Source organism: Heteronotia binoei, chromosome 7 (genome assembly GCF_032191835.1).
Source record: "Heteronotia binoei isolate CCM8104 ecotype False Entrance Well chromosome 7, APGP_CSIRO_Hbin_v1, whole genome shotgun sequence".
Taxonomy (NCBI): Eukaryota; Metazoa; Chordata; class Lepidosauria; order Squamata; family Gekkonidae; genus Heteronotia; species Heteronotia binoei.
Genome location: NC_083229.1, coordinates 134,472,466 through 134,494,594, shown reverse-complemented (window position 1 = coordinate 134,494,594; position 22,129 = coordinate 134,472,466). Strand labels below are relative to the sequence as shown.

Genomic DNA, 22,129 nt, shown 5'->3' with positions numbered 1-22,129 from the left:
ACTAGATTACATTTCGTTTGGCCCGCTTACACATGCTGAACTGTAGTGTTACAGTCTGTTGTAGTGTATTCTGATAACATGGGGGGTGGGGGTGGGACACAACATAAATTAGGCCAAGGGCAGAAAAAGAGACTGCTGTGAACCATGTAAATTGAGCTGAAGTTCGATGGACATCAGGAGGTCGCCCCATTCATGATGGGTTCACCTTTTCTCACTTTTTTTCTTGGTTGGCCTCAGTCTCTTCTTTTCAGAAATGCCATTTTTGTCTCCTCTTGGTTGTGCTCTCAGTCATGAGTTTACCTCATAGACACCTTTTCTGTAACCAGACCAAAGCTGTTGGCCCGGCTTCAACATCCTGCCCAACACAACTACACTAGGCCAGCTTGTGACAGAGATAAATTTGGGACTTTGGAGTGAAGTACGATTGATTTAGAAAAGGTATAGGCTGCCTCTCTAGAGATTGGCCACAAAGCAAAAACATGATAAAATTATAAAAACATAAAAATAATTAAAATTAACTAACTATAAAAGAGCATAAAACATTCAGCAGGTTTTACAGTGATAATCAGGCTAGAAGCAGGCTGTGTGTGTGTGGGGGGGTGCATTTTAAAAGATTTGGTGGGTAAAAATAAATCTTTTAGCCTGGCACATGAAAAAGAGCTGGATCAATGCCAGGCATATCTTGAGAGGAAGGGCATCTGCCACAGGTAAGATGCCGCTGCTGTGGGGAAAACACTGTTTCTGCCAGCTGCCTCAGCTGTGCTGGTGGGAACACAAAGAGGGAGCAGGACTGGGGGGCGGGGGGGGGGCAGAGTCTTGACATTTCTTGCTTCTTGCATGTAACATATTGGAATGTGTGTCGTTAATTTGGATGGCTTTAATGAAAAGATCAGCCCAATGTATGAAGGATTAGAGACTGTTAGCAGGATTGCTAGAGGGAACCTTCACCTCACAGTCTGCATGTCTCTGAATGGCAGAGGCCTGACACAGAGAAGGGGGAGCTGCAGCTTTTGTGCCCTGCATGGGAGCTCCCAGAATTATCTGGAAACAAAACACTGGCTCAGATGGATCCCTGGTCTCCCATCCATCAGGGTTTTTCCTCTGTTCTGACACACAGCTAAACTCTGGCCTGTTTATGCCGATGGCAATTGGCCCTTGAATATAAAGGGCTGTGACTTTTGATCTATTTGGGTCCTAAAATAGAGGGCTCACCATCCAGCTACAGAGGGGCGCTTTAATGGTAGGTTGTAGGGCTGGACATTCCCTTTTCGTAGAAACTGTAGACCCCCTCAATGGGTGAATGTTTTGAGCATATATGAACATATGAAGCTGCCTTATACTGAATCAGACCTTTGGTCCATCAAAGTCAGTATTGTCTACTCAGACTGGCAGCAGCTCTCCAGGGTCTCCAGCTGAGGTTTTTCACACCTATTTACCTGGACCCTTTTTTGGAGATGCCAGGGATTGAACCTGGGACCTTCTGCTTGCCAAGCAGATGCTCTACCACTGAGCCACCGTCCCTCCCTGCACTGTATCAAATGGGAGTAGCGGAAGACAGAAGACTCAGATCTAAACATTGTCGTTCTCTAACCAGGGGTGGCAAACTCATTTGTTATGAGGGCCAGATCTGACATAAATGAGACCTTGTTGGGCTAGACCATGTGTGCCATAAAATGTAATGCCAGGGAGCACAGACATAAACTTTATAGAAGGCTACAGACAAACACAGTTAATTAAAAAAAAACCTTAAAAGATGCTTAAAAGATTAGCAATATTGCAATATTTTGTTTATTTAACAGACTCTGATAACTGACACCTCTTGTTCCGAATTATTGCATCAAAATCTGGAGACAATGTCTGTGCTGTAGCAGTCTTGACTGTGCTGTTCAGGTATTGTTCAGGAATGTGTGTGTGTGTGTGTAAGTTGGAAACCTACTTTTTAATTTATTGATATTCATTACAGAAATGTCATGGTCAATGCTCTGAGCCTAAGACCCAGGGGGAAATATGAAGTGGCTGGACATTGTGAGCTTTTGTACATAAGTTGCTTCATGTGTTGGTCAGGCAATGGAGAAAATAGAGGTGTTGCTCTGTAGCTCTTGTGTGATTGAGCAAGCCTGGCAAAGTAAACTGTGATGCAGAAGGAAGCAAGAGACAATGAGGTGCTTGCAGGCCTGATAAGAGCCTTCCAGGGGCTTGATCCGGCACTTGGGCCACATGCTTGACACTGCTGCTCTACCCCTTTTGGCTTATTGACATAATTAATGTTGTTATCCCTGATTTAATAGTCAGGCCCCCATTGGTAGTCCTTTGGAAACTCAAGAGGACTGGAGATTAGACCATATTCTGTATAAGCAAATGAATGGTCCCAATCCCATTCCCCTAGATGCAGGGTGCATTTGCAGGGAAAGACTGGCGAGAGGGGAGGTTCTGCCCACTGATTCTTCCTTGCAACTGCCCCCCCAGAAGTCTCCACTTGACCCCCTGTTGAAGGTAAGTGGGCGTGGTCACTGCCTGGATGAGAGACCTGAGAATCTTGTTTTTGCTTCCTTGAGTTCCATGAAGGAAGGGAAGTTGGAGGTATGCCATGAAATAAATCAGCCCAGCTGAACAATAAAGGCTCCAGTGTTGGATGAAAGGTCTTAATTATGGAAGGTTCCTTTGTTGCCCGCTTTTCTATCACCCCCTAGCCCACTTTCACTCCCATGGTGGCTTTATGGTGTGTTCCTTTGTGATTTCTAGGAAGGACAGTCATCGCTGAAGTAGTGGGACCAACTAATTTTGCAACCAGCTTGTGGTTGTTTATCCCGTCACAGCTCATGACATTTGACTCTAGTAATCATTATCAACATTAACATTTATGATAATCAAAAGATTAGCCAACAACATTTAACAGCACTTTTTAAATATAAATGTGAAATTGAGTTATGAAGATTAAAATTAATTAAACTCAGATAGCCATGTTGGTCTGAAGCATCAGAACAAAGTTTGAGTTTAGTGGCACCTTTAAGATGAACAAAATTTAATTCTGGGTATAAACTCTCATGTGCATGCACAGGAAAGCTTATACCCAGAATTAAATTTTGTTGCATGCCCAGGAAAGCTTATACCCAGAATTAAACCTTGTTGCATGCACAGGAAAGTTTATGCCCATAATTAAACTTTGTTGCATGCACAGGAAGGCTTATGTCCAGAATTAAACTTTGTTGCATGCACATGGGAGCTTATAAGCAGAATAAAACTTTCCCTTCCCCATGCCTTCAGTCAGCGTGCATAGGGGTTGCATTTACAGATTGCAACTCACAACCTTGAGATTTCAGTATTCTACTTGATCTGAGAGAGCAAATCCAGCAGTGCCCCAGGAAAGTGCTCGGATTCCTTTCCCAAATTGTGTGTGGTTGTTTTGCTTTTGCAATAGCTTGATTAGATTTGATCAGGACAGCACTGTCATTGTGTGTGGTGTGATTTGGTTTCAACCTGTTTAACTTGGGGTATGGGAAGAAACACAAGAAGGCAGTATGGATTGTTGAAAAGATTTGTCAAACATCTCCCAGTGTGCCCTGAATGATGCATAAAAATGTTGGCTTGGTCTGAATTTTTTTACATACCCAGATTATTTCACACTGACAAGTAAAAAAAAAAGAATAGTACCAACGGTACATGTTTCTCCTCTAGGGACTTTCTTTATTGATATAGTTGCTTATCAACATGATTTTATTTCAATTTTCCTCAGGGGTGCTCAGGACAGCATTTCCCCCCCTCCCATGGCAGCCCTGTGGGGCAGGTAAGGCTTAGAAAGCTACTTCCACAAGGGGCAGGAAAATGGGCCCCCTCCCCCCAGGCGGCAGCAGGAAGTGGCAGGAGAGTGGGCGGGAGCCCTCCTGACACCCCTCAGTGCAGCCGTCATCCTTCCATCATTTCTCTCCCTTCCCTTCCCTTCCCCAACAGAGTTTCACTGCACAGCTGCATCACAGCTGGGTACAAAACCTTGGAGCAGCCGTGAGCTTTGTCCTGCTGCTTTGAAGGTGATGTTTAGCTTTTCCCCCTCCCAGGACTGGATCGACATGTTTTTTGAGGGGGAGCAAAATTAAAAAATGGCGCCCCCTTATGGACCATTCTATCTTATGGTCCCATAGAACACAATGGACTCCATACCCAATTTGGCGCCCCCTCCTCCGTCAGCGCTTGGGGCAAGCACCCCCCTCTGCTCCCCCTAGATCCGGCACTGCCCCCTCCCCATATAGTGGCTGCTGGTAGAATGTCCACATGGATCCCCCCTCCCCCCCCACACCCCAGGCACCCTGCAGTTTCCCCTTTGAACGGGAACTGAGAAGGGCTTTCTTTGAGCTGGCAGGGGGTGGGCAGTGGGCCAAGGAGTTGTGCTCTGGAGGAGCGTGACCTTGTGTGGGCACTCCCCTTTACATCTGTGGCTCTTCCTAGAAATCACACAGGAACACACCATAAAGCCACCATGTGCAGGCTGGGAGGGTTGCAAGCAGGGGGAAAACCTGGTGTGTGTGTGGGGGTGCTGGCCCAGGCCTCTAAAGGTGTGGGGGCCCATAGGCTAGTTAATCCTGCCCTGCCTGGCTCTGTTGACCTCTTGTCCTCAGCAGCTCCCCCACTGGTGGTGCTCCAGCCCAGCGGCTCCTGCAGCTCTGCCGGGGGGCTTGGGGCGGAAAGGGGTGAGGAAAGCAGCGGGCAGGGGGGGGGGGAGCAGCCCTTCATCTGCCCAGCAACCCTCTGCTTGCCAGTCATCCTTGCCCCACACTGCTTTGCAGAGGAGAGGAGGCGGTTGGGGGGGGGGTGTTCTTGGCTGAGTGGCCAGTAATGCCAGCTGCAGAGAACCCGCAAGGTAATCTGTATTGTCAGATACCTGTTCCGGGTTTCCTCTTCCCATCAGCCGGTTGGCTGGCCGCTCTCACAGTAGAGAGGAAAGTGGGGGGGGGGGGAGGAGAGCACTGCTTCGGAGCCCTCTGGAGTCACAGCTGAGGGTGCGTCTCCCTGCCAGGCAGCTGCTGCAGCACTTCTGCTCTTACCCAGAAGACCTTTTTTGTTTTTACAAAAGAATCTCTGCAGCAGAACAGTTTGTTTCAACAGAGCCTCTGATATTTGGCCTTATCCTTCTGCAATCAGACTAGCCGCCCTCCTTATGTCTTTCTGGCCAATTAAAAGTCAACACTGAGCAGAACTGAAAGCAAAATTATGAGTGGGAGTTTTTTTCTGAGCTAAAAGACAGAGAGGGGTGGGTTCTTGTTGCTTAATTTGATTGGGGAGACACCTCCGCCCTAGCAATGTATTTAGGTAGTTTTCCTAAATGTTGTCGGCAAAGCATCCCTTACAGATTGTTAAAGAGTGAAGCTGCCTAAAAGCAAATATTGCCTTAGGGCTTAGCAGTATTGCTGGCTAAAGCGTGCCCCATCCCCATTTCTATTCTTTGCACAATGCCCTTTTTGAAGCAGGTTGGCACAACTTTTCACCCATCTCTCTGAGCACAGCCCAGAGGCCAGATAGGGGTCTCATAACCTTCCTTCTTGGGACTGCAAAAAACCAAGAGTCTCGTCCAGGATCTGGCTGGCATTAGTACGTGGCTGAGGGTGGTGGTTACAGGCCCATTCTGTGGCACCAAGATCATTCAGTCCACAGATTGGCTTGGATAGTCTTGCTATGTGAAGTCGCTTTTTTAAAAAAAGAAAAGACACTTTGCTCTGGCACTGGAGATGGGGGAGTGCAAGGCCTCCTGAGAATTAAAAAAACAACAGCAACAAAACCCACATAAGATCATATGAGAAGCCATGTTGGATCAGGCCAATGGCCCCCCTCCAGCCCAACACTCTGTGTCACGCAGTGGCCAAAACCCAGGTGTCATCAGGAGGTCCACCAGTGGGGCCACTGCCATTTGCCACTTCAAAAATCATTAGGCAATAGCTACTTGACTGGAATCATGCTGCGGGCATCAAGAGAAAAATGTAAGTAAAACTTAATCCCAAAGCCATGGAGACATGCCAGCAAATGGGGACAGAATTCTGCTTTTCACTGTGTACCTTGTAGGCAGTGTCCAACAAGAATAGCAGCTTGTACCATTCGAGATCAGTATTGCATTTTCTCAGGTACAAATTGTTTCTGCGTGGGGGGCACGTATGATGGCACATGTGACCTTGCAGGCGGGTCACCATGTTGGTCTGAAGCAGTAGAGCAAAGTTTGAATCTGGTGTCACCTTTGAGACCAACAAAGTTTAATTTGGGGTATGAGTTTACATGTGCATGCAAGCTCTTCAGGATGCATCAGTGCATGTGCATGAAAGCTCATACCCAGAATCAAACTTGCAGGTGCCACTGGACTCAGACTTTGTTCCCTTGCAGGATTATGTGAGGGGCTGTATTTAGCAAGTGAGAGACAAGGGTACATTTTATTGCTCAATAAGCTGCATGTGTGGAACAGCAATTAATCCATCCCCTGTGGTGGAAGTTGTTAGACGAGGTGTGAAATGATCTTAGCACTGTTTCAGAATGAAAGGCAGTTTCACATGTATCCTTGTGTGCAGACTGAGAGGTCACCCAGGAACCACTGGTCATATATGTGCCTGATGTGCATTCTGCTCTTGGAATAGGTGCTCGTATCAGTGGCTCTTTCGGCTGCTTTCAGCAACAGTTGACTTCTGTGGATTTAGAAGAGTGTAACTCTGTTTAGGAGAGCGCTGCTAACGTGTTCAGTTATCTTGCAATCATGGTAATTTTGCATGCGTAAGCCACTATTGCATTTCAAGCATCCTCCAACCTGTTAAAAGGTGTCCATAAATGTGCTAATGGAAACCACATAAATAAATGTTTTCTTTGGAGCTATTAAAACTTTGAGTTGCTGTATAAAATGGCAGACCTTTTCTTTCTGGTCACTAAAGCATGTCGACTTTTCTAATTTGGTATCTTTTTAAAAACAAACAAATAAGTTTTTGAACAGCAGGCAATGGTCTCCTGGTTAGGCCCAGTTCCAGCATTGTTAACAGACTGTAGAAATGGCCACATTGGAAGGGTTGTGTAGACCTGCAGAGATGTTTATTTTGCAGATCAGTCCTCTCTCGACAGCAGGAGATCCCTTTTCAGCAGGACTTCTGGGGGGCGGGCTCTTCAAGCCGTCTAGTTCAGCTCACATTTAAGGTTATGTTGTTCATTGCTAGACAATGGACAAGCTCTTCAGGATGCATCAGTGCATGTTTGTGTGTTCTGTCCCCATGTACAGGTGTGTTTGTGTGGTGGGCTTAACTAACAAAGGCAATAATTTATAAAGGTGGTGTCGGGTCTTCGGTACCCCTCCCGGTCTCCCGGCGTCGCCGTTGCCCCTCCCGGGCACCCTGGGCCTTCCCCGGAGGTCTCAGAAACAGGGGGGTGGGCGCTGGGTTACTTCACCGCAGGCCCCCGTTCCCCTCCTGGCTGTGCCGTGGCTCCTGTCCCTCTCTCTCGTGAGGCAGCCTCTTTGCGCATCAGCCAGCTTCCTCAGCGACCTCCTCCCTGCCTCCTTTTATGCTTCCCGACCCAACCTTCCCCCTTCCCAGGTCCTGCCCCTCTCTGGCTCCTCCCCCCTTCAAAGCCCCAGACGTCCGGGAGAGGCACGCTGGGGCTGGGCTGACTGGGCGTGCCTCGGGCATCCTAGCCCTCGGCTGCGTGCTGCGATGGAGCGTCTCGCGCTGCGATGAGACGAATGGCTCTCCCCCTCCTGGCCCGGTGCTGGGCTCAGCTTCTCCCTCTTGCTCCCCGGCGTCTTGCCCTGGCCAGACTTCGCGGACTCGAAGCCGGGCTCGCCGTCAGGGAGGCGTCGCTCGGGTGGCTGCTGTCGCCCCGTCAGTCGAGGTGAGGGGTGGGGCCGCCACGGGGGCTTGGAGAGGTGGGGAAGGCTCTTGGGGCGACGATGAGGGCTTGGAACGGCTGGCAGGCGCCGGGGGGTCTCCTCCGCGCAGTCCCCGCCCGGGCTGGGCGGGACAGGTGGGGAAGTTAAGTCCCAATTTGAGCTGCTCCAGATATACTTATAATGGCTATTAAAGATCCCAAGGACTAAAAACTTTGTCAAAGACCACCTCAAGCAACAAACGTGCCTTTCCAGATTAATACTGTAGAAGCTCTAGATTAATACTGTACATACATGAACATATGAAGCTGCCTTATACTGAATCAGACCCTCGGTCCATCAAAGTCAGTATTGTCTACTCAGACTGGCAGTGGCTCTCCAGGGTCTCAAGCTGAGGTTTTTCACACCTTTTTGCCTGGACCCTTTTTTGGAGACTCCAGGGATTGAACCTGGGACGTTCTGCTTCCCAAGCAGATGCTCTACCACTGAGCCACCGTCCCTCCCTGTAGAACTGCTTCCATTTGTAGCCACAGAAAGTGGCTACAAATGGAAGCAGTTACCACTGCAGGCCCTTACTTTAAAAGAGGCAGTGGAAAAAGGAACGCGATCCATTGCACAGCTTTTCCACACTTACCTCATCTTGAGGACCAGCTGATCCTGCCTGTGCATTGGGGAAAGAAACCATGATGAAGTTGGTTCTGCAGAGTGCCATGATGGAGCAATGGATATATTCTGTGTGGCAGTGATCGCATGAAATGAAACATTCGTTGGAGAATGGGACACTGATTGTGTAGAGGATCCATTAAGACATCCCAGCATGGTCACTGCACTGGAGAAACACCTGTGTGGAACATCACTGATGGAAAGGGTCATCTGTAGGCTCCATCTCCCAGGGACCGTGATTTCAGCAGGCATGGTCTTTCCGCTTGTCAGAGCTATGGTGGCGGTGCTGTGCATCGGTTAGATCCTTTCAGATATCCTTGTTCTGTATATAGAACATCACATGGTGACCTCAGGAACAACTTTGGGGATAACATAAGCTCTTCTGTATTTTAATCACTAGTTCCACAGGTTAGACCAGGTATCTGAACATGGTGTTTAATTATTATAGGAGTACATAGCATCTGGGCAAATTGCATGGGTCTAGCACATTTCAGCAAAATTATCAGATATTTGAGATCATTCTGGCCTTTTTCACATTACTGTTCTAAATTGGTTGTTATCTGTTGTTGACCAGTTCTAAGGAAAGCGATACAGGAATGGAGGTTTCATACAGCACATTCCATTCCATTCCACTAGTGAGCTGTCTCTGAAGCGATCTGGCCATTTCAAACAGTGCTGCGCTTTTCCCCTTGCCCTTTTCTTGTCATATGATCTTCCTCTAACTTTGTCTGAACCTTCTAAGTTGAGCACTATAGCGCTAGTCTAGTATTGTGGTACCCTCTCTCTCTCTCGGCTTGACTTCGCGAACGAAGATTTAAGAAGGGTGCAGTAGTCCACGTCTGCTGCAGGTTCGCTGGTGGCTGAAAAAACCAATGCGGGACAGGCAGATCCGGCCACAGTGGCTGCAGGGAAAAGTCTGATTTGGGGTTGGTGCTGTAGCAGTGCGATTCTTCCTCAATCTCCTTTTGTCCTCAAGACCAGCTATGCGTGCGTTCTCAAAGGAAGAGACAGCCTGGTGGATGGTGTGCCTCCATGCTTTGCGATCTGAGGCTAGGTCAGACTACTGGTGATGGTTGATGCGACAGGTACCAAGGGATTTCTTCAAGGAGTCCTTGTACCTCTTCTTTGGTGCCCCTCTATTTCGATGGCCGGTGGAAAGTTCGCCATACAGAGCAATCTTGGGAAGGCGGTGGTTTTCCATCCCAGAAATATGCCCTGCCCAGCGCAGCTGCGTCTTCAACAGCAGTGCCTCGATGCTTGTAACCGCCGCCCTCTTGAGGACTTCAGTGTTGGTCACAAAGTCACTCCAGTGTTATTGTGGTACCACTGTAGCGCTAAAGTACTATATTGGTCAAGTGCTATAGTGCTCAATTTAGAAGGTTCAAAAGAAGTTTCCTGTTGTTTCCTGTGCAGATGCAACTGTAATCTCTGTAGTTTGTAAACCATGGATATAAGCTGTCAAAAAGCCGCCAGTTATTGTGTTATGTAGGAAGACCATTCTAGTGTTGGTAAATTTATGGTAAATCCCACCCCCGTCCTTTGGTTTTCAAACCATCCCAGAGGACTTGGAGGCACTTCTGGGGCAAACTGAGGTTCTGGATTTGGAAGCTGGCAAACAGTGGTGAGGGGTGGAAAATTTTAGATATAAACACAGTCCTCCTCCATAGTTGTCTGGCTTGTTGTGCTGTGAATCAATCATGTTAAATGGGCTCAAAGTGGGATACAAAGCTTGGTGTACAGTTCTGCCCAGATACGATCATAAGACTCCTTGACTGATTACAGACTGGCACTTTGGGCTGACTCAGAGACACCTCTGAAGTCGACCCAAAAAACCCAGCCACACAGCAACATTTGCCGGCCACCCCCATACCACACTTACCCTGTCCCGAGAGACGCTGTAACTGGCTCAAAAAGGGATCACTTGGAAAGTGGTCCCTTTTTGCTGGGGCGGCTCTGAGGCAGCAGCCGGCTGGCCAGAAGCTCAGAGAGTGCCTTACAAGTGCCTGGGGAGCCACGAGCGGGATGTGGGAGCTTTCCACATGCTCCCCAGCTGCCCAAGGCCCGCCCCTTCTTCCAGTGCCCTCTGGAAGCGCCAGGGTGCTCTTCTTCTCGGCGGCTTTCTCGAACTGGCCGTCTGTTATCAGCCCTTGAGTATAGATAGAAGAAGCTTTAGGTAGCAACCATTATCAGGATGTGATTCACAAGACTGTGTCTTGCCAGACTAAGGAACAGACGAAAGTTACAGGTCAGATCTTGACTACCCCTTAATGGCCCAGCATCTTTTCCCACCTAACCTGCTCCTATGTAGTCTGTTCCCAGGCCTCAGTGGCCCTCTTCTTCAAGGCCACATTCTGATGGCTCAGCCATCTCCTGTTGGTATCAGTTCTTGTTGCCAGGGAGACTAGAGTAGGCAAGGCTCTCTCCCCGCAGCTGGAATCGAATGCTAATTAATATGTCAAAAATAACAGTATAGTGAGGCATACCACTGTCTGTCAGGCTCTGTTCATATATGATATTAATAAATGTTGTTACTAATCATATTCAATGCTGCATAGGAATGCCTACTAACATAGAAGCCGGGGTAGCAAGGAGGGAGGGGGGAAGAGTAGAAAACAGTTTCCCAGGAATATCAAAGGTTGCCAAGGTCTCTTTGAAGTAAACAGTATGTGCCAGATTCTCACCTCCTCTCTGGAGGCCCCAAGGACGTTGCCTCCGGGAAATGTAACCACCAACGGAAGAGATAAGGGGGGAGAAGCGTTGGGAAAAGTCTCACATGCAAAGCAACCTTTTGTTTTGGGAATGAGGGGGGTAGACACAATTGCTTTGATGTAGAAGGTTAAATGCCGATAGTTCGAGCTGATCTCCATCAGTTCCAATACCTGCCATGCTGAAGTAACTCTGAAGTATCCAATAAATGCAACTTTGTTTCAAAATACCAAGTCTGCTTACTTGTGAGCTTCAATGAACCCCCGCCTGACACTGTCAGGGACTCGCTTGGAGGTAGCCCAGGCTTGGGCATGGTTGTATTTGCCTTCTTTGGCTTACATTTTTAAAACTGTGCTGACATTATTTAAATATTTATTTGGAATTTCTGGGATTGGGAGGAAGATCCAGAAAAATTCCTGGAATGTTTTCCAATTCAGTTTTTTTCGAGAAACCCCCCATCACTGGTGGCTCCTCTCTCGATGGGCCTGTTGAGGACAAGGGATGTGTTTTCCCTCAAGGGTTAACTAACACCTTTGGTTCAGTGCTCTAGAGCTGCTTCCCCAGCCTGATTGAGGCCTCTCCGCAGTTGTATGGAATCAGGTCAAAACCCACAGGAGATCAGGTTGTCACCTGTCCTCCTCTCCACCTAGTTTGGCCCTGACATTCCCTAACACCAGGGTGCCCCAGTGTGGCGCCCAGCATGGGGCCCTGCTGGTACTTCCCTCTAGGGTTGCCAAGTCCAATTCAAGAAATATCTGGGGGCTTTGGGGTTGGAGCCAGGAGACTTTGGGGGTGGAGCCAGGAGACATTAGGGGTGGAGCCAAGATCAGGGCTTTGACAAGCATCATTGAACTCCAAAGGGAGTTCTGGCCATCACATTTAAAGGGACTGCACACCTTTTCAATTCCTTCCTTCCATAAGAAATAATGAAGGATAGGGGCACCTTTTGGGGGGGTTCATAGAATTGGACCTCCTGGTTCAATCTTTTTGAAACTTGGGGGGTATTTTGGGGAGAGGCACTAGATGCTATACTGAAAATTTGGTGCCTCTACCCCAAAAAACAGCCCCCCCAGAGCCCCAGATACCCATAAATCGATTCTTCATGATTTTCTATGGGAATAAATCTCCATAGGGAATAACAGAGTTCCCAGCAGACATTTCCCTCCCCTCCCCCCGCTTTCTGACGAACCTGAAGCGGGGGGAGGGCCTCCAAACCGGGGGATCCCCTGCCCCCACCTGGGGATTGGCAACCCTACTTCCCTCAGCGCTTGCCAAGCATTTCAGAAAGTGGGTGAGGCCATTGTAAAGCTGGGCTTGTTATTGGCTGCCCCCTCTGTCATACTGAAAGGGTTTTCCACTGGAGGATCAGGAGGAGGGCTGGGAAGCACCAGGGCTGCCCTTGGTCAGTGGCTGGTTCCATTCTCCTTCTTGGCAGGCAGTGTGAGGAGGGAGGGGTTCTGTTTGGTTCAGACTCCTCCTCCTGTGCCAGCAATTTTGAATCATAGAATCATAGAGTTGGAAGGGACCTCCAGAGTCATCTAGCACAATGCAGGAAATTCATTAATACCAACCCTCCCTACTGCTCTCACCACCCCCTCATACAATTCCAAAGATGCCTGCATGCTCAGAAAGGCTGAGAACTCCTGGCTCACACAACAGTCCAGTTGTTTTGGCAGCTCATTCCCTCAGTATATATATATAAAAAGCAGGCCAGACACCTGTTGGGGCACAAATGATTCTATCAAAAGAGGATACGAATGTGTTTTTAAAAACTTCTTTCTAAAAGGATGAAAGATTGCAAGCCTTATTACAATACAATGCAAGGAATTAGTCTGTGGCCGTTTTATGTTGCGAGTGCCCTCAGAGGAGTTGTTCAGGGCAGGCAGCTCATTTCCTGTAGAGGCTAATTGCTTGAGCAGGGCTAGATTGCACCCTGTTCATTAGCAGCGCTCTTTAGTCTCATTCACTGAAAGCTCTTTAGCAGACATTAGAGGTTTCATGGGATCCCCTGTGATACATACCAGCTTTTACGCACTACACTTGCAGGAGTCTGAACTGTTGCTCTAGAGGGAGATGGATTGAGCTTACTGAAATCGCTTCTTAGCATCTGTCAGAATTAGACCACCATATTTCCTGCCTCACACTAGAACTCAAGATGGAAGCTACCTTTGCTCCTTTTGCATATGTTTTTGTTGTATCTAGTTTCCAAGTAACATGAGCTTAAAAACTAGATGGCAGTTTTTAAAACAGATTCATTCCCAGTTTAGTGTAATGATTAAGTGCGCGGACTCTTATTTGGGAGATCTGGGTTTGATTCCCCACTGCTCCACATGCACCTGCTGATGTGACCTTGAGTCAGTCACAAGTTCTCTCAGAGCTGCTCCTCTCAAGAGCATTTTCTGTCAGAGCTCTTGCAGCTCCACCAACCTTGCAGGGTGTCTTTTGTGGGGAAGGGAAAGGAGATTGGAAGCTGTTCTGAGACTCCTTTGGGCAGTGAAGGGCAGGTATAGATCCTCCTTCTCCTGCTCATCTCAGTAGGGAGATGAGGGAAACCAGGATCTCTTCAAAGTGTACAGGATGGGCTAATCGTTGTTTGCTGATCAACAGAGCTGTCAGCTGAAGGACTGTGAGCCCACAAGAGGATGATGGATTAGCTTTTCAGAGCAGTGCTCACAAGGCTCTGTGTTATCTCCCCTGTTGTTTAATGTCTGTGTAAAGTCCCTTATAATGAGATCATCTGCAGTTTTGGAGTGGGTCTGCTGATGACACACTACACTGAATAAGCCCCGGCTACTGCTTGCTCCGTCTTGGCCCAGCCGTCGGGCCTGAATGGAGAAAAAACTGAAGCTGCATCTAGATGAGACGAAGGTGATGCTGTCTGGGAGGGTCACTCCTTTAAATAGGGTTGTACTTTCTGCCATTGGTGGTCTGCACTTCTTCCTGCCATGGTGTGCAGTTCTCCCTGAAAGTCTCTGTTAATGGCTTGGAGATCTCGCTGGATCCTGGCCTCTGCTGCAGAGTTTTGTTTTTGCAGCCATATCTAGCTGCAAGCTGGCTGATTTGTGTGCCAGTAACCTCAAGGTTAGCTTATTGTATATAGGGCTGCCCTCGAAGACAATCCAGCAACTGCAGCTGGTGCAAGATACCGCAGCCCGTTTCTTATCTAGAGCTCACCAGGGAACCACAATACTCTTCAGAGATCCCTTCATCAGCTGCTTGTTGATTTCTGGGTCTAGTTACTTCGTTGTTATCTGCCTTGGGGGCCTAAGAGGCCCAGGAGAAAGGCAGGCATGTACATATTTAAATAAATAAGCAAAAAATAGTACTTTATTAGAATATACTGTTCTTGTAACGTGGGGAGTGATGAATTAAACTTGAAAAGGTGCGCCATATTTTAATAGATCCAGGTGGGCAGCCGTGTTGGTCTGAAGCAATAGAACAAAGTTTGAGTCCTGGGGCAACTTTAAGTCCAACGAAGTTTAATTCTGGGTAGAAGCTTTCATGTGCACGTATCTGAAGAAGTGTGCATGCACCTGAAAATTCATACCCAGAATTAAACTTTGTTGGTCTTTTTTTTAAAGAAAAATAACAATTTTATTGATTATAAATTCTTCACACATTACATCTTTATACTATACATCCTGATATTTATATCCTAATTCATAATCCAGACAAAAATAATCAGAACCCCCCCCCACAAAATTATTAAAACAGAGAACAAAGATAGTTATTTCATAAATTCCTACATTGCTTAATATTCTTTACAGTCCAACCATTCATTTTCATTTATTTATCCTCTATTGATCATTTCTTCCAATTTTAACCCTTTACTTGCATTACATTCCTCGTCTTTAACTCTATTTTGTATCCAATCATATAGTTTCTCCCATCTTTGAGTAGCCAATTTTTTTTTATTTTCCATTGACTATTGTCGTAAGTATATCTGCTTCTGCAGCTTATAAAACCTTTTCTATTAATTTCCCCATGTCTGGAGTTTTCTCCAGTCTCCAATATTTTGTGTATAACATTCTCGCGGCAGTGAGAATGTGTATTACTAAATGAACATTTTCCTTTGCCACGTCTTTCTTAACCAGACTTAATAAGACAATTTCAGGCTTAAACTGAATTACCATTTTCAACATTCCTTGAAGGAGTTCATGAACTTTAACCCAGTAATTTTTTTTTGCCCTCCTGCATGTCCACCACAAATGATAGAACATGCCTATTTTTTCACCACATTTCCAGCACTTTGGCGATACTCCTGAGTATGTCTTAGCTAGCTGAGCTGGTGTGATATGCCACCTGTGAAACATCTTAAATAGATTTTCTCTACAATTTACCGCCTTAGTTCTCTTAAAACTTTGTTGGTCTTAAAGGTGCCACTGGACTCAAACTTTGTGCCATATATTAATGTTTGTTTATTTAATTTCTGTGTCAACTTTCCTAAGTGGTTTTGTTAAAGAAAATGTGCTTCCTTGAAATAAGTCTCCTCCTTTTCAGCTGCTCGCCTGTTCTGGTATTGTTGCTGTCGTCTCCTCCTCCTCTGGCTTGGAAGCAAAATGCCCCCTGGCTGGCTTCCTGAGGGCGGAGCACGGCAGTCTTGTCTGCATTTGATTGGCTAGCAGGCAACCGTCAAAATGGAACGCAGTCACAGCATGCTTATATTGCCATGCTTATATTGCCATGAGCTCTCTGGAGATTGCATGGGTGTGGAGAATGATAATATATATATATGTAGGTAGAGAGAAGACAAATGTAATGTAATGTAATGTAAAATTTTATTTATATCCCGCCCTCCCCCGCCGAAGCAGGCTCAGGGCGGCTAACAGCATTTCAAGTAAACAATACAGTATTAAAAACATTAAATTCACATTAAAAGGAACTAGAGATCAAGAGAAAGTGGGATAAAGTTTATTGACTCTGTCGTGACATAGTTCTAGAAGCTGTAGAAGCAGCAGAGAACAGGGCCTGTCCCCCAAAATATGGGTGGAGCCTGTTGGTGACACCCCTGGCAGAGCGCAACACAAGTGTGGTGGGTGCGCTTGCTGCAAGTGATGTAGACAGACTTGTATGTTTTATGTCTGCCATAGCTTTAAAAGAAGTTTTTATTAGTTTTTGTTTCTGTGGGAAATATGTAAAAACAACATTTTTCTTCTAACAGAAAGCTGCTCTTGAGTGGCTGCGTCCCGGTTTTCTGAAGAGGCCTGGATTGTTCTCTGGGTTGTGGAGGCATTACTGGGAGGGCAGGCGAGGAACAGACAGGCCTCTGTGAAGTCTCTGGGGAAAGAATGAGTGGGGGCAGAAGGCAAAGGGGCTCCTGGAGGATTGCGGCAGGGCTGGGGGGGGGGAGGCAGGGAAACAGGCAGACTTCATCGGGAAATGCTTGTTTCAAGAGTTTCAGGACTGCGCAAGGAGGGATACATGATATTGCTCTTGAATGCCCTATCACATGCTGGCTTATGGGTTTGTGTCAAAGGCTAACGATATATCAAAGACGGGTTTCATTGATTGATTTGTCATCACTGTCTGTCTTGGTCCAAAATGTCATGCATACAATATATATATATATATATTTATTTCTGCCCCCCCCCCACCAAATTGTCTGTGTTGGTTGGCTTGTTGCCAGTTACCTTGGTGGCCAATGTGACTGAATGTGGATAAGTCTTTCTGAGAATGTAACTGGGTTTCTAGTCCAAGGAAACATAGGAAGTCTAAATCTGTTTGGATGTTAGCAGTGTGCTCAGTGCAGCATGGCATAAGAAAATTCAAATTGAGAAAGATGGATGTCAGATCTGCACATTATGTGACAAGTTATAAAAAACAAACAGACTCTGGTTATTGGGAAATGACTGCTGGAGTCTTTGGCGATCAATACTAAGGCCCATTTTATTTAACATTTTTAATAGTGATCTGCAATAGGGATGAATGTTCATGATACCTGCGCACAACAACAGGTTAGATCAGGAAGCTAAAATACACAATGAATTGTTGTGACCTGGAGAATAGCAGTAAAACTTAACAGTTGAACTTAACAGACAAATTCTGTTGAGTAAGACCATGTGCTTTTTTGGGGGGGGCAGGGGGAGAAACAAAGGTAGTTAGTTATGGAATACAGCACTCATGAACTGAGAATGAGAGGAAAGGGATGTAGGGATACTGACCATCCAATAACTCTAGGGTATCCATATGGGGCTTGCTGGCTGTCTGCCTTCCTCACTGTGGATCGTGGGTTGACACAGCCAGTACATATCAGATCTTTCTGTCTATACTCAAAGATCTGTTCTAGGGAGTGGGTCATATTCCCACAGCTTTCTATAGCTGCTGCAGCTGTGATGATCTGAAGGGTAGACCCCCTCTGTGGTCTGACCAACCACCCTTGAACCTTTTGCTTCCTCCTCCTGGTCAGCCATCCCAGATTTTGTTCTGGGGATCAGCAAAACCTCAGGAACAGTGTTGGAGGCTTTGTGGGAGGAGAGGTATTGGCATAAATGGCAGTGCCCTCTTTGGCCAACAGAAATGCCATTTTGGCAAAAGAACTGCATGGCTGGCTACACCCCACTACTAAGTGAGCAGGTCATCCCCCAGCTACTGTGGCAGGCTCTGTGAAATGTTCCAAGTCAGAATGCAACCCTAGGCAGAGTTATACCCTCCTAAGAAGCCCTCAGACTTCAGTGGGCCAGACTAGATGATCGTGGCTACCTCGGGGCACCACTGGCCCTTCTTCACTGTGCTGATGTAACCCTGGAGCCCTCTCCTGCTTGGGAGCGCAGTGGTGGGGGAGGAAGGTGCGTCTCTGGCCCTGAGCCACTTGCAAGAAGGGAGCTTGGGCTCTTGAAAATGGCAACAGGTGGGAGAGGAGTCCTTCCTGGACTGCTGTCCCAAGGAGAATCAGGCCCTGCAGCAGTTGTCAAGTGAGGGGATTCCAGTAGTGAAGTGGCAGCAGTGTCCCTGGGGACTCTGTAGTTTGGCCCTTAGAAGGGTGTAAAGCTGCTGGGTTTATACTGTTCACTCTCTGTTTGTTTGTTTAGAAGTAAATGTACTCTGTACTCTTTACAATAAATATCCAAAGTGGATGATAAGATGTTAGAGATAACCCGGTGTCAAAATGTGAAGCCAGCAGAGGAAAAGATGGCATCCAGAAGCAGCTGTTCCTCCTAATTGCAGAATCAGCCAGATTCACAGCTTGCCGGACTCCTCCTTTGGTGCTTTGAAAGGGGCGAGTGAGGAGGGGAGCGGATGCTCCAACTGGGGCATGGACCACTCTGGAAGCGGTCTTGTCTAACAGGGACAGGAGTCTTGTGGCTGAGGGATACGAAGTACCTGGAATAGAGTCTTTGGAGAAGAAGATGATTTTTGGATTTATATCCCGCCCTATGCTCTGAATCTCAGAGTCTCAGAGCGGTCACAATCTCCTCAACCTTCTCCCCCTTACAACAAACACCCTGTGAGGTAGGTGGGACTGAGAGTGCTTTTATAGCAGCTGCCGTTTCAAGGACAGCTTCTGTGAAAGCTACGGCTGACCCAAGGCCATCTCAGCAGGTGCAAGTGGAGATGATCTCAGCAGACTGTTTCCTTAGTTTCTGCACTGATGAGTTCCAGCAGCTTCAGGTGTTTCTTGAGGAGTATTTTTTTCCTCTACATTTTCCTGTGCCCAGAAAAGACCCTCTTTGGTTCTTCCTCAGTTACACCCATGTGTTTGTAAAATTCTCCAGCGTCGTTCAGTTTTTCCCTTCAGAGTTGACTCATGTGGAACTGAAGTGCTGAAGAACTGAATGCAAATGAGAGCTTGCTAAAATAATAGCTTACCACATGAATGGCACAGAATTGCAGAAATAACAGTTGCCTTTCACACAGAAACTTTCCATTCCTGGCATTCAGTGAACATTCATGGGTCAAGACCTTGAATATAATAAAAAAGAAATGGGTCTAAATCTAGATAATAGACTGTGTATCTTTGCCCTGGCTGAAACCCTTTCCATTTCAGTCTTCCTCTGAACAAACACTGTGCCTCTGGTTTAAAAACATGGCCCAAATGTTCAAGAGGGACTGAACATTAGGTACTCCAGTTACCCTTCTCAGTAGTGTGTTTTCCACCCTTGGTAGTTTGTCTTCATGAGATAAGAGGGGAAACTGATGTGTCCACTGATGAATTCAAGAGAGGAGCATTTCACTCTGTCTGAAGGAGGACAACAGAAAGAGAAGGGCATCTTAGAATGGGAAAGAAGTCACTTAGTCAAGCGGCTCAGCCTTGATCTGGAGTGTTCCCCCTGCCCCGTGTTCAGTTCTCAGACCATAGTCATTGCATTTCCAGTCTCTTCAGGACAAAGATCTCATTATATAGGATGCAGAATACAGCTACAGCACGAGGGCAAAAAGAAGAAGAAAAGGAAAAATGAAGACAGGAGCAATTTCAGGACAGTATTATTTTCCAAGCCCCATTTAGATCGCAGGCCAGTCAGATGTGCAATTAAGAAGGCATAATACTATGCTTGGCGGCCACAGCTTCTACCTGGGTAACATATGATTAAGTGTCCTCTGTGAGGTACTCTGAGATGGGGGGAGGGGGGAGAAGATGGGCAAAATGCAGGTTCACACGCAGCCCATGTTTTGGGTGAGGGGTGCCTGCTGCTCATTGTGCACATTGCGGCAGCACTGGCCCTTTGGGCTGTCACTGGTCATGACCTCCCACGGGTCTCTCATCAGTTAAGAGCTCTGGCCCCAACGAGCAGCTAAAGGGCAGGGGCCCCTGCAGAAGGTCCCAAGATGAGAGGCCAGGAGAGAGTTTGGGGAAGGCAGCTGCCCAGATGAGGTGAATGGGCCAGTGGCCTGACTTGGCATAGAGCAGCCTCATGCATTCATGGAGTGGTTTCGCTCTCTGCCTGTGATGGAGAGCCCTTGCAAACTGCCTGCCATTTAGTGGCTGGAAGGAGGCCATGGATTCTTCTGACCTCAGTTTAGGAGTACTTTTTCCCCCTTTTCAAAATTGGCATTTGTGCTTGTTCAAATAATATACATCTTATAAGAGTCCAATGGCACCGTTTAAGACCAACAAAGTTTTATTCTGGTATCAGCTTTCGTTGCAGAAGATTTAGAAGATTTAAACCCCCCGACCCAAGCATGGTTAGCAGTAGCCATGATGCCGAGCCATGTTGAAGAGGGCCTGCTTGCCTGGGGGAGCTCAGCTGTCCCTTTGCTTTACGTGGAGGTCTCTTCTGAGATTCCACCTGGAGGAGTCACTCGGTGCCACCCAACCCCCGGGGGCCATTTCTCCTTCGACGCAGGGGTGGCTTTTAGAAGGCTTGGCTGTCTAAGCAAGTCTGTCCTGCCTCTTCGAACCACCCAATGCCCACCCTTCTTCAGGGCAGGAATATTTTGTGAGCATCTGAGCACTTGGGGCTTTTCGGTGAGGGTGCAGATAGAGGTGGGGGTGGGGAAGGGTTGCCAGATGCAGGCTGGGGAATTCCTGGAGATTTGGGGTGGAGCCCGGGAAGGACAGGAGCCTCAGTGGGGTGCAGTGCCCCAGAGTCCCTCCAAAGCAGCCATTTTCTTTGGGGGGGGGCAATGAGCTGTAATTCCAGAGGATAATGAGGTCACACCTGGAGGTTGGCATCCCTATGTATGGAGCCTTTTTAAACTGTCATTTGCCCCATCCCTTTCTGCTCACCAGGTGCCCCCCTTGAAAGTGAGAGGGGAGGGGGTTCTGCGTCATCCGGCCTCTTCTTCCCTCAGTACCCGTCTTGTCCTTCCCTGTGTGCTGGCTGACTTGGCTGGCTGAGGGGCCGGTTCCTCTCTGCACCACACCTGGCCCTTCCCCCGTCTGGCCTCACCTGCTGCAGAGCCTCCTCAGGAGGTAGGCATGAAGCATCTCCCCAGCCCCCTGCTGCTCGGTCTCAGCTAATGGCAGGGACCAGGGAGCCGCCCTGCTCTGTGCCCCCTCCCACTCCCTTAGCACGCCTGATCCTCCAGTCTGGCTCCATGGCCTCTCCCCCTCCCATAGGGAGGCTGCTGCCCAGCACCCCACCCTGATGGACATTTTGGCTGCACCAGCACTAAGAACCAGCAGCCATGTGTGGGTTGGAATCATCGTGCCAATGTTCTCTCTTCTCCCTTTCCATGTGAAAAGAGCCCTTCTTCCCCCTCTGTGCTTTGGGGTTCTTGCTCAGACATGGGGGGGAGGGGGTTAGTGTCAGCTGGGAGCAGCTGGTGGGCCAGGTTGCTTTGAACTGCTAAAGGAAGGAAACATTTTGGAGGGAGACATTTTCCCTTAAGACTGGTGTCTGGTGAGGGGCGGGGGGCAGGCAATGTGTGCTCCCTTCTGGTAGCCAGGGGGTGTAGTATTTTTGAAGAGGCAATGGATATAGGACAGCCCCCTGGAAACATGTAGCTGGTTTTTGGAATCTGACTGGTGTAGCATGTATTCCTCTTGAGGACATAGAATCATACAATCCTAGAGCTGGAAGGGTCCATAGAGTGTTGACGTGTGTGCTGCTATGCTCTGGATTTGTGAGGCTTAGTAACAGAAAGCAACTGTGGCACACTGACTTGTGCTAACTATTTACATTTATTTACAAGTTTGCAGTTATGCTGGTACACACTGACAAAGTGCTTCACCAGACAACACGATTGAGAGCAGAGATGAACTGTACAGTCTATTCACAGTTATATACATTGCAGCAATACAGAAGCACCAATCAGCACTCAGTGCTGAGTCACCTTGCATAGGCACAATAGTCTGGACAGAACCGGTATGAACCAGATAAGGGAAGCTGTCAGGGACTGTCACAGATCTCTGGCATCTGACTCCAAGCAGCAAGCATATGCTGACATAGAGGCCATCTAGTCCAACCCCCTGCTCAGTGCAGGATCAACCAGTATCCCTGACCTGTGTTTGTCCAGCTGCTGCTTAAAGGTTGCCAGTGAGGG

The 22,129-nt window shown here is 47.6% G+C and overlaps 1 protein-coding gene and 1 non-coding gene across 2 annotated transcripts in view; one reads left to right on the top strand and one right to left on the bottom strand.

The window, feature by feature from the left end:
• Nucleotides 1–22,129, top strand: part of ANKH (ANKH inorganic pyrophosphate transport regulator) — a 147,076-nt gene that overhangs the window by 14,229 nt on the left and 110,718 nt on the right. The gene's annotated exons all lie outside the window — the stretch shown is intronic.
• On the bottom strand, nt 1,450–1,516 carry TRNAA-GGC (transfer RNA alanine (anticodon GGC)). The gene has a single exon. It is a non-coding gene; the product is annotated as a tRNA-Ala (tRNA).